The sequence below is a fragment of the Lepisosteus platostomus genome, chromosome 17 (assembly GCF_059453375.1).
Source record: "Lepisosteus platostomus isolate fLepPlt1 chromosome 17, fLepPlt1.hap1, whole genome shotgun sequence".
In the NCBI taxonomy this organism is placed as follows: Eukaryota; Metazoa; Chordata; class Actinopteri; order Semionotiformes; family Lepisosteidae; genus Lepisosteus; species Lepisosteus platostomus.
In genome coordinates, this window is record NC_142627.1 from 7855326 (window position 1) to 7868162 (window position 12837).

A 12837-nucleotide genomic window follows, 5' to 3' on the forward strand; every position below is an offset into this window, starting at 1 on the left:
GTAGTGGGAGTAATTGTGCATTATCGAACCTCTAGGAACTGGTTGCATTCTTGGAAATAGCTTGTGAATTTGAAAACAAATCATGTACAGTGACGAGTGCATCAGTGACATTACCCAGGTTTGTCCTTTTAGCTGTTAAACGTTTTAGCATTTCAGATTTGTTAAATCCTTCCTTTGCAGCTCAGAGCATTCATAAAATGTAATATATTTGCTTTCATACATGTATCATGAGAGCAAATCCCAACATTAGTAGACAATCCTAAAGCATGTCATTAAGGGATTTGGTGTGTTGCTATTGTACTCAATCATAAGCCCTCTAGTGTTGTTCATTAAGTTAAACCTAAAAATATATATTTTGAAAATATACATTTTTCATTGGTCAGAAATCTGTAATTACAGTATGTGTTTGAATAGAAAAAAGCCTAGGTTACCGAGATATCTGGGCTTTGGGGTTAGGTTTTGCTGAAACAGGATTACAGCTGCTGCGCTCTTGCTCTCCAGCAGTTCCAGAGCGAAGGCACGGTTTTGTTGTGTTCCTTGGCAGCATCTCAGTCCTGCTGCTGCCAAAGAAACACTTAACTTCTGTGTTCAAGACTTCTGTGTGCTCAAGCCAAAAACTGCCTGGACGCTTAAAAACTAATACAGTAATAAAAAAGCTATTTAGCTTCTGTGCAGTTCTAGGGAAGATTGTCCTCTTCAGCTTTAGTGTGGAGAAATGGAGAAATAATTTAAGTTGTTATCTTGTCACTGTAGGCGTGGTTGTTAGATCGCATTACTATAATGTGTTTTTGTCATTTTTTGTTAATCAAAGATGCAGTGCTGACAGCTTCATTCTTCCAGGGATTGTAGATGTCAGATTTTTGGCACTAGGGTCTGTTTGCCTTATTTGTCTAAGTAGGAAAAGAGGTGCAAGCTTCTTGAAGCCCAGTACTGTCTACGAGACCTTTCTGTTTTAGGTTCAACCCTCCAGTACCCTACAGGCAAAGAACTTCTGAATGCTACCATGTGAGAACATGACTTGTTTGTTCCTCCTTTCCTTCACATATTGGCGACTGTCTCTGATTATTCTGGTGGACCTGAGAGGTTCCATGTCACTGAAATGAGCAGTGCTATTTAAATGGGAGGGCAAATTTCGGCGTTGCTGCATTGCAGGGTGAGCTTACTGATGCCTGTCCGCTCTGAAATGCATAAAGGGAACTCTAATAATATTTTACTGAAAAGACTGCGTCGCTTCCTCAGGATGCTGTAAACAGAAAGATTACTGACGATACAATAACTTTTTTTTTATCTCTGTAAGGCAAAGTCTAAGCAGATGAGGCCTCGCCCTCTGCAGATTTCTGATAAACACGAAGGAAACATGAGAAAGTACGCTCCTGCTCTCTTCAGCTCATGGCAGGTTTTTCCTTCCATAGACCCTTTGGTTCCATCTGATATCAGAAAGCTGATTATTCCCGGTGAGGACGGCAGCTATCCGGAGCCTGTGTCCGAAGCACAGGACGCAAGCTGAGGATCCGTCCTGGAGACACCAGTTCGTCACAAACCCCCTCAAATTTAAGCCGGGTCCAGAAACTCTTGTGCTAAAAACCTCTGCTCTAACGGCTCAGTCCAGAGAATTGATAATGGATGGGTGTTATACAAGATGAGCAGGTTTTGGTGGCAACACTGGACAGTAGTCGTAAATGTATTGGTGTAGGCATTATAACCCAGTTCTGACTGAACCTAATTGTCCCGTGTTCCACTGGTACTTTAGGAACTGTGACGCTCCTAAGGACACTTAATAGTGAAGAAAAACGCTAAGCATGTCTTTGTGGCTCTATCCCGATATGAGATTTTTTTATTAATACCAGAATAGAATCACAGGCAGTTCACCATTGGCATTTCCAAAGTCCTTTTCTTAAATAAGTATTCATTCTGTGACAACATGGTTGTTTGTCTTCCTCTAATATGACTTATTTGCCTCGCCTACTCACTCGTAAGATTCCTTGAAAACTAGCTGCATATTTGCAAGTTTAGTAGAGGCTAGAGTAGGGGAGCTGGAAAATTGTACAAGGGCAGGACAGTGAGACTGGGACTAGCGTCACAGTTGAAGATGATAATGATGAATGATTAATTGCTTACTCTTATGTAGTGCATTACTGGACACTCCACTCAAAGTGCTTTACAGGTCATGGGGATCCCCTCCGCCACCACCAGTGTGCAGCCCCACCTGGAGATGCGACTGCAGCCAGAGTGCTCCAGAACGCTCCCCACACACCAGCTCTCAGAGCTGAGGATTATTAGGAGGCCATGATTGGTAAGGGCCAATGGGAAATTTGGCCAGGACACCAGCGTAACACTCCTACTCTTTTTGACAAATACCCTGGGATTTTTAATAACCATGGAGTGTCAGGACCTCGGTTTAAAGTCTCATCCAAAGGACGGCGCCTTTTTAAAGTATAGGAGGTCTCCCATCCAGGTACTGACCAGGCTCACACCTGCTGAGCTCCAGTGGGCTGCCAGTTGTGAGTTGCAGTGTGATACGGCAGTGTGAAGACCAAGTGGGGATACTACTGCAAATGTTGCACTTCTGTTTCCAACAGGATGGGTGAAGTTTGGAATTTTCTAACCATGTGGAATTGCCCTGTTTTTTAAAGGGGATTGCCTGGGATGGGGATTCCACACATGGAGAAGACATTCCCCAAGCAATCAGGCTGAAAAAAGAAAAACCATCACAGTATCTGAATGCAGGCCCCTGCGGGCAGCATCTCACAGCTTAAAGCCACGGCAGTTTAATGACGATCACATGAACCAGTCAGGCCATTTATTTCCACAGCCAGCTGAAAGCTTTGAGTGGAAAAACGTTTTAGAAAGAGACTACATTTTTAATACTTGTCTTCAGTTGTGCCTTTATCAGACAATGGCATAATTGTGGCTCAAAACATTCTTTGGAAGAGCCTTCATTGCAAGGAATCTTTTTCTTGGCACGGAATGTGGATTGGGCTATCCCATTATTGAACTAATAACACATCTTTTTTTTTAAACTTCTTATAGCAGAAGGCTGAGGAAAGTAAATCCTGTCCCAGCACAGTAGACTGACAGTACTATAGCCTGATCTTGATGGCTGTTCAGCTGTGATGGTTAATTTCTGATGAAATGGCCCAATTCCATCAAGCCCATTCAATGAACTCAATAGAATAGCTGTGTACAAGCCTGTGAGCCTCCATTAAACTTGCACTAGTGCAGTGTGAACCCAATTAGTTTTCAACAGCATTGCATTTGCCAGTTATCCGTCATTTTAAATGGTTTTTAATTTTTTTAAAGGTCATTTTTCTAGTGGAGGCACTTTGGTTGAAGGCTCCCTTCACTGCCGCAGGCGCAAGGTGCATTTCGATATGAAGCTGTTGGCCGCAGGTCCTCAGATCTGGTGGTTTACATTTAACAGTGGGGGAAATGGCCCTTTACCCATGTACTTCCATCACCTGAACCTGTGGAATTTAATTTCAGGAGAAAACAGGATTGTCCTACCCTTATCTTCAGGTTCAGATTATTTTAGTCAGCGGAAATATTTAATTGGAGTAATTGCACCATACCAGAGCTTTCTGGAGTTAAACTTTTTTCCGTATTTTGAATAGCCTTTTACTTTTTTCAAGAATTGTGGGAGCATGGAGGAAGCTACCCACTGATATGGAAACCAGTTCCCCCGACTTCTTTCAACAAGCAGCTGGATGGATCCTTGGATCATTGAGCTGTAGTGATGCCTTGCTTTGTTTGGGGGTGTGTCCCAGAGAAATGAGAGCTCTGTGAATTCAGTGTTAATATGGGCACTTATAGCCTGGGGTCAATGGAGATGCAGTCCTGGGAACACAATTTCTGACACATATGCATCAGTAGTACTGGTATTTTCATCACAGGATATAATTTTGCCAAAAGGAGTTCTATTTTTAAGTTGCTGTATAGTTACATAGATTCAGATACACCAAATCATTAATTCAGAGCTTGCATAGATTAACAACAGTCTGCTTTCACTCCTCTGCCAGGATAGGGCACGCTGTGGCTTACAGGAATATTAATAAGCAAAACTGCTCTGTGTGCACAGATTGAGAGAGACGGCAATAAGCCCTGGCTGTTACTGCACAGTTAATGTACAGTATGTATTATACCACAGTCTCATTGGCTGAGTGCTTGCATGCTGTTTGCGTCTCCCCTTTAGAACAGATAGTAGCAGGATGCTCAACTACAGTGGCGCTCCCCCTGGTCTGTGTGCACAACACAGACAAACACTCATTCTGCCGTTAAGCACCTGTATTTGGAGTAATAAGATTACTAGCCAAAGAGTGCCATGGTGAATTAGTGCTAAGCAACATATGACTGTAATAGCAACCCCACCAGCTAGATGGGCTGAGTGTAACTTCTCCGTGTTCAGAGGAAGGTATGCTAATCACTACCTCATTGAGAACACAAACAACAAGCACTCAGCCAGTGAGGATCAGTGAATATCTGGGTTTCAGCAGGCATCTTCACGTACATTAAATCTTACTCATTCTGTGAGAAGACATGGGCAGTGATTGGTCTTCAGGTGACTGAAATGCTGTGTTTCAAAAGACAAGTCTTTTGTGAAATACCTTAAAAGAGCTGTGTTTTAGTTTTATATACTGTATTGTTACACTGCACCCCTGAGACCTGATTTTGTGCACGGTGCTTGATAAACAAGCTAAAATTGGGGAATTTTGAAGAAACTAATAGCTTCAAATTCATGTCCCAATGTCTGTACTGTGTATTGGTCACCATTTGCAATTCCTGGTTACTCCAATACCCAATTGTTAATCTAAGATTTTAAAGTGGGTGCAGTGTAAGAGGTATATCGAGAGAGTAGCTTTCGAGAAGGAGAAAAGGAGTGTCCTGGAGAGAGGAGAGGCTTGGTTCGAGGAGAGGAAAGGGGGCTGTACTGTTTTAAGATGTATTAGTTGAGCTCCACCTGGGAGTCTGATACAGGAAGTACAACTCTTGTCAGTGTCAGCAAGGAATGTTGTTGTCGTTTTTAAAAATGCCTTGCTATAAATAGAAGGGATCTTTTTCCCTGCTGTGGACTTGACGCCAAAAGTGCATTTTTCCTATCTCTCGGAGTGTATTCCAGCATTTTTTTTTAACAAAGTCCACGCAGGGGCAGCTCGTTAAGCTTTGTTACCAGCAGCAGTCATCAAAATGTGTCTGTTAATCCTGTGTGTGTACTGTATCTGTCTTGCCTAGGGTGTTACGCTGATTAAGCTCTGTAAAGTAGCAGAACCTCTGATTCTTCTGAAGAATTCCTCTCGCCGATGAGAGGTACAGTTACTGTGATTAGAGCTAAACCTGGTGATTATTGGATCAATAACGTCTTTACTCCACACACCTAGAGTCTAATCCTCCTCAGGACCGAAAGTAACTGTCATAAAATATTAGGAGCTGGAACCGTAAGCTAAGAAGGGATTTAAGTGTGTTCTTTTGTAACGCCATTGAAAGCATTTCTGTTTGTTTCCCATGTTGCCAGACCTCCCTCTTCCATTTGTCTGGCTTATTTACTTGTGGGGTTACAGGATTGGCTGTAGCAAGGAGTCCTGTAGTGAAACAAATACGTTCAGCACAGGTGAGCCGGTAACCTAAATATCAGGTTGGTTCGGGGCTTGATCTGTCTTTCATTCCTTTTTATTACAGTACATTAAACACGACACATCTCTTTTATGCTTCCAGTTGTTTATTCTGAAGATGATAACTGTTAATAACAAACAGTAAACGTGTTACTGATGGGATAGATTTGACGCTTTTCCAGGGTTCTGTTTCTGCTTAGACTTGCTTCTGTAAGATGGTGAGCAGCCCGGAGAAAAGGACCCTGCGGTCTTCTCCCCTGGCCCATTCTCGGAGAATGTGGCCATTATGATTACAAGTCAGCTGTGGAAGAGATTGCATTTAAGAACCAATGGGTTCATTTGCGTAGTAACCATACACTCAATCTACACTCAAGTAGATCTTGGCAATGCTTTTTTAAAAATGATTTTCCCCCAATTTAATGTTCATTTCAAACAAGTCATCCCTCACAGAAGTCACTTGTAGCTGCAGTGGGTTATCTTCCTCTACACTTTCCAAAGTTACTTTTTCTAAAGCCTTTTTCTACAAGTGACTTTCCCCAGTACCGGCATGGTGAGTACAGTCTTCAGTTAAATAACAAGGGGGTGGTCTGTGGGCAGAGATTATTGCAGTTTCCTTTGAATTCCTTTAAATTGAATGAAGTGGTGTTGTAATTGCCCTTAATCACCAAATATTTAAGCAGATGTTGCCACGTTGAAACTAAACACAGTGCTTGACACCAAGAAGATGTCTAATTGCAGTACATGGTTTTGGATTTCTAGTACATTGTCAAACACTTGAAAAACATTTAAAGTCTTGACTTGCAACCGATATTTTGACTTGCCTTGGACTGATGCAGACCACTACCGTAGCATCATATTCAAGCCCCTGTTGCTTTTAGTTTTCCCAGATGTGATCTGAGAGTTTGAAGTCATCAGTCCGATCTGTTATAGCAAGAGCTAGACGTACATAAAGGAGCCAACCTGACTAGCGTCTGAAAACCTTTTAGACATGTAGGAAATCGGATAAAAAGGCAGGACTGAGCTGAAATTGCCAAACAAGGATTTATAGTCCAGGGATTTAGGAAGTAGCTGGCAGTGTCAGGATTACATCCAAGTCAAGTTTGTGAGTGGGGAGAGGGGGCAGGAAATGACTACCTTTCTGATACAGAAACTGATTGGCTAAAAGGTAAAATGTCAATATATTTAAAAAAAAATGTAACAAAGCAGAAATCATTATGGCTCCCTCTGCATTACCAGATCAATCATTCAGCTTAGTCTGGCTTGTAACATTTTCCTCAGCTGTGTGATGATCAGCCATTACTTCAAATAAAAATAAGCACGGTCATCTTGGGATATACTGTTATAATCGTTCAGTCAAAATTACAAAGAGCGTAGCTGCATAGGTTTGTTTTAAGACATGTTTATAATGCGTCTCATCTAAGGATCAATCTACAAGATAAGTTTATCAGGATTTTGTTTTTGGTTCACCAATGCATGTTTATCTGTTTTTCCCCCAATGGACTGACATTCCCCGGTTTGCTCCCCCGCTGTTTGAAAGCAAACACACACTACAGCTGCTCCCCAGGAAAAGGTGATTTGGGTAGAAGTTAGCCGATTCACATTCATGGCGCGAAGAGAGGAAACTACAAATTAAAAAAGGCTGTTGGTATCATCCATATCTGGCTACCAGTAACGTTCAATTGGAAGATCTCTCATGTACTGTATGTCTTGAAAGATGGTCTCTTCTGTATGGATGGTTCAGAACATTCAGGACCTAGGAACTCCGGGACTTCCTTTCCGTTGGTGCCTCGCTCGGTCTGATCAGCCCGTTGAGATTAAAGGAAGTAAGACTGTATTTGTCCTTCGCAGGATTTTGGTACGCCTTCCATCAAGTGTTCCAAAGAGGCAGTGAAGTGAACCTGGACAATGAGTTATTATTTTCTACCAGGCTTGGAACAGAATCTCACTTCCCGTGCTATTGTGTTTGTTCCTTTTTTTATGCAACTCGTCTAACTGGAGAGGCAACCTTCTATTTTTCAGATGTAAACCAAGAGTGCCAAACTTTTCATGGACAACCAACAGTAACCACCAATACGGCCATAACTTCACTCTGGCTGTGAAACAGAAGGACTTGTCTTTTCCTTGTCATGCAATATTTACAAAATCAGAAGATGGACCTGGCTGATTAGTTTGACCCAAAGAGGCAGAAAGAAATCAGTCCGCTCACAGCTTTTCAATGTGTTTGTTTTGTGTTTTTTCACCAGTCTACATGCATTCTTCCACCTCTTTTGTGTGTGCTTGCAGAAATTTGTAATCTGTTCTTTAATGCTTCTTTGTATTTTAATAGTACTGCACCTGGGTGCCTTCTAAACTTTCAGAATGTGCACAGTTGTACAGTAGCTTGCACAATCGTGGAATCTGTGACAATTGAGACGACTGAAGGGCTTTACTGTCTAATTTTACCCGGAAATGGGCTTGAAAAGGAGGAGGTACAAGGATGTGCAGGTTTAATTTGGTGGCTGAAGTGAGTGATGGATGATGTTAGCTCATCCTAAAGGACAGTGATGCTTTGATTTCCATATTTTGCAGCAAAGTTGATTTGAGAATTGCTTTTTTAAAATAATTTCCACAGTTCGGCTTGTAACATGCTATTACAAGTTGCATTTCGATAGGCTGCTCACCCAGGAATGCTCACTTGTAGGGAAAGCAACATTCTAATGCTGATCGCCCTGTCTGCTGCTGCCATATAGTCTGGTTAATGTGCAGCTTGCAGCTGTCTCTGTTCAACACTCAGTGGCTCAGCTTCTCTACAGTCTCCCAGACAAAAATCAATTCTATTGGCTAAATAATAAAAATAATTACATATGAAGATCGTACTTCTCTCAAGGGCCAAGAATTTGACCTTAAGTATTTTGTTTTATTTTTATAACTTCTTATTTGTTGTGTTTTTTCCTTGAAGACATAAGAGGGGAGAAACTACACCAATCTAAGTGTTTATTATATTATTAGCTGTTGATTGTGTTTGCTCCATTGGTAGCTGACACAGCACAGGATCCCCAGAGTTAATGAGGACATTACTTAATGTTTGGGGAGAGAGAAGACAGTGGACAGCTTTGTCTTTTAATAGATGGCCTTGGCATTCTGTCCTGTTTAAGACTGACCGAGGTGAGATGGCTTTCTCTGTTGTTTAGGGTTTGTTTTCATCTATTTCTCCACACTTTAAGTTTCAGATCTAAACAGGTGCACATTTTTTCTCAGCTTGCGAAGGAGAATTACATGTTTCTATAGCGTGTGTGTGTGGGGAATGACTCTGGGGTAATTCTAAGCATGAGCGATCAGCTCCTCTGCAGTGATGTTTCAGCTCAGTGAATGAGCCAGGGACACTGCAGTTCCATACCTAGCCCTTGCAGGTGGTACAAAGCCCATCCTTATGAATATTTGTTCACAGTCTTTGGATTTGGCTTGTTTTCTGTCCCTGAAATATTCATGACATTTTAGCTGGTGCATCCTAATTTCCATGATGAGCTGGGCCTGTGATGATGGACGGAACTGGCTTCCCGTTGTTCAGTTCATTGGCCCTGACCATGGATAAATCACCATCACTCAAATAGACACTTCCTTACAGTTGTTCGGCAGCATTATTACGATGAGCAGATGCATTCACAATGATCTTGTGATTGTCCTCCTTAATCTGCTTTTCAGGATCTGGATGTACAATAAGCTGTGCTCTTGACAAAGCCTAGGTGACCCCGTCTTCCTCTGCTGAGCCATCTCTCTTTCATTTGATATAAAGATAAAGGGCATGCTTACATTTTCTCGAGGCAACAAAGACCTTTATAATTGCCTCCCACAAATGTAAACTCGGCAGTAGTTCAGAATTGCTCGGGGTAATTGAGGTTTGCAATCGGAGCTTGAAGGCACTTTTCCGCACATCATAACCTGTATGGCCAAGAAACGTTTTTCAAATGACATGGCTACAGGTGTGGCACTGGGTAAGGCGTGAAAAATCGTTTAGTGAAGTGTTTTCCCATCGGCCTGCCTGGGCTTTGAGCCACCAGGCAGAATCCGGGCTAAGGTCCCTGTTCCAGTGTATTAGAGTCTTCTCTGTATCGCATAAATATCTGCAAGCCCCGAGGTTCTCTGTGCTTGAAGGGTCAAGCACAGCAACTCCCGGAGGTCAAAGGGCAGGTGGAGATTTCAGTGCGTCTACGCTTGCAGTCCCTCACTTTCGGCCGTCTTAGCATAACCTCACTATCTGTGAAACTGCTCTCGACATAATCCCAGGCATCAAGGGAAAAAATGCACCCTACAGATTATTATAGATGCAACTAAAACCATGCTGTACTGTATGTCTTTCGATTCCACATTTTACTTTAACCGGCATCATTCAGCAAGCTGATCTGGCTTGGCGTGATTTTAGTTGCCTGCTTACTTGTTTGGGATGGACAACGGGCACGGGCTTCCGTTAAAGAAATGGGACCTTTTTCGGAGGATTCCGTGGTTTTCCGATTACCTCTGCTTTTCTACAGGAGTGGATTGCATGTTTCTAGTTTTACAAATATTGCAGTGGGCAGTGGCCATTACACAGTGGTCTTAAAAGAACATTTTTATACGTTTTCTAAGGAAATAAAAAATGCATGTTGGATTTTTTTTCTTTTAAGTCATCAGAATTTTAGAAGACATTTATAAATGGACCCTTAGCCCTAGAGGGATTAAAATAGCTGTACATATCAATGACTTGGGTTCCTTTCTTTTTCCACATCTTTTTTGTGCCCGTTTATTGCCACGTATTCAAGCATTTATGCAGCCCAGTAACTAATTCAGTGAAAAAGGCTTGTATCTCAGAGGTTGTGTGTCATCAGTGGATAAGAGGCTCCTATGGCAGAAAGTATTGGTGAATCTTGAGAAGCAGACTGAAGCCACAGACAATAGGAATCAAAGAAAAGAGTGTGGGACACATGCAGTAGAGTTGAGTTTCACTTAATTATAATTCCAGCCATTAAAGAGACATTACGTCATAAATAAGATGGTGAAGAAAGCTACGGAAATCATTCCTTTTCAAGTGTTAATGTTTATTACCCTTTTTATGCATTTCTTAGGCCCTGTGGTTTAGGGTGGGCGGGTATGTACTGTAGGGCCAGTAGTTTGGGGGGATTTATAACTTTGAAACTTTTTTCGGTTGTTTATCCTGAGGAATTGTCCCCCCTTGTAAAACTTCAATAAAAAGAGCTGACCTTAACTGTCGGGTACTTTGAATTTGTTACAGGGTCCAGTGTGGACTTGGTCACTAGAGCAAAACCGCTTTCTTACAGTCTTAGTTTTTTTTTCCTAAGGGTCATCACAATTTCTGCAGTTACTGCAGTATTGTTCCTGTCACCTTCCTCTCGGAGAATCACTGACAAGGTCACCCTGTTCCTCTCCTTCGGCAAAACATCATCTTCCTAGACTCGGCGGATGGTTTACCACTCTCACTCAAGTAGCTGGCGGGGGCAAAAACCAATTTCTTGTCTCGTTAAGGCCTTTGGATTAACTGAGACTGTTCCTGTCCTCTGCTTTTGTCCGTAGGATTTGCTTATGGTTTTCAACATGTTTGATTACCAAGTGCTGTTTCTGGCCTGCTACAAAAATGGACAGAAAAAAAAAAAGCTTGCCATTTTCTTCTTAAGATTTTGCAAATGTGACCCATGACGTGAGCAATGAGGAGGTTTTCCTGAGGGTCACTCCAGCCTTGAAGTAGCAGAGTTCTAGAGCAGGGGGTCTGGTCCACAAGGTGGAAGGAGGTGGCACGACTGAACTGCGCTGTTGCTTACAGAGCTGCAAGCGGTTTCATGCAGCAGCACAGTGTTCGGTTTTCAAAGCAGCCTCGCCTCGTTCCTGAAGAGGTCCCTGTGGGGAATGGGGCAGCATGTACGCTCTGTGTCTGTCCATGTCAGCAGGGTGACCTGGCCGTGCGGCTGGAGCCAGGGCTGCTCATGCTGAGCCTGCGCCCTGCGGGGGGTGCCACTCCTCAAACGCTCAGCGCGTTTCGAGGAGCCGCTGCAGAACCGGTGTGTCCTCGCTCCAGGGCTGTCCCTCTGTGTGCAAGCAGGTATTTATAGCCCCATTGTAGAGCTGTGTGAAGGAAAAGCACCGTAGGAAAGGCCTGTTCTTTTATGACAATAGTGCAGCCCAGCATCTCATTTTCATCTTGTGAATAGGCAGGATTCTCCGTAGTGTTCCCTCTTCCAGAGGTTCCATGTGTTGTATAACGGTAGGCAGTGTGGGCAGAAAGATAATTGCTCTGGGTTCTCTGGGTGAAGCGGACCCAGATCACTTCAAGGAGATAAGAAGTGCCGACTGCCTTCAGTGAACCAGCGATCAGCTCTGTAGAGGACTGAGATAATGGCTGTTATTAAACACTTTGCTATCGCTGAAATGACTTTCAATGAAGACGAATTCAAAAGGAACCTGGGTATTACCTAACAGAGCAATTTCAAGACAAAAGTGATTTTTTTTTTCTTCCCTCCATGTGAAAGGGGCTCGAATGAACTGCGCAGTGGAAATTGGCGACTCCTACTGTGACTTGTCTGTTTTTGATAGCCCTTACACCTTGGCTGATTTCTTCCCAAAATTCAATAAAAGCTTTAAAACATTATCTTGATATAAGAGAAAGTAATTTTTAGGAAGATAACGTGTGTCGTGCTGTAAATGAGACTTTACAGCCTTGTGTGCCCTATGTGTATATTGACACTTCTGGATATAACACACCCTGGACATGGTTAAAAAACTCCACTCGTCTGAAAGTCAGCCAGACTTGCCTTGGGTTTTGAGATGAGTTTTTCTGTTTTCCTCAAATCTATATGTTCTGCACTTTAGCTATAGTTCACCTACAAATGTGACACCCTTGTGACACCCTTTGGAAAGCTTACAAATGATTTCCATTGCGAGGTCTCTTGATTGAGAAGAAACGTTGTCTCCAGTAGTTGGTGTAGAGGTAAGGCACTTTCCTCTTGCATCACTTAATGCCCCTGCGGTCCTCCGTGTTCCAGGTACCATCTGTGAGTCTTTCGGAGCTGCACCCAGTATGCTTGTTCCAGCTGTGCAGTATGGGAACTGGCTGGGAGAAGCAGCATCGATCCATTCTTAGTCCTCCCAAGCTTCTTTCAGATCAAATTATCCCAATTAACAGGAATGAACAGTAGAGACATACATGTGTACAAGCTGCTGAACGCAAGAAGTCAGCAGAGGGTTCTAGCTTATGCCTTTTCATCTTTGG

General features: G+C 42.7%; 1 protein-coding gene across 8 annotated transcripts in view; it reads left to right on the top strand.

Moving 5' to 3' along the window:
* Window positions 1-12837, top strand: part of mark1 (MAP/microtubule affinity-regulating kinase 1) — a 98744-nt gene that overhangs the window by 47822 nt on the left and 38085 nt on the right. The gene's annotated exons all lie outside the window — the stretch shown is intronic.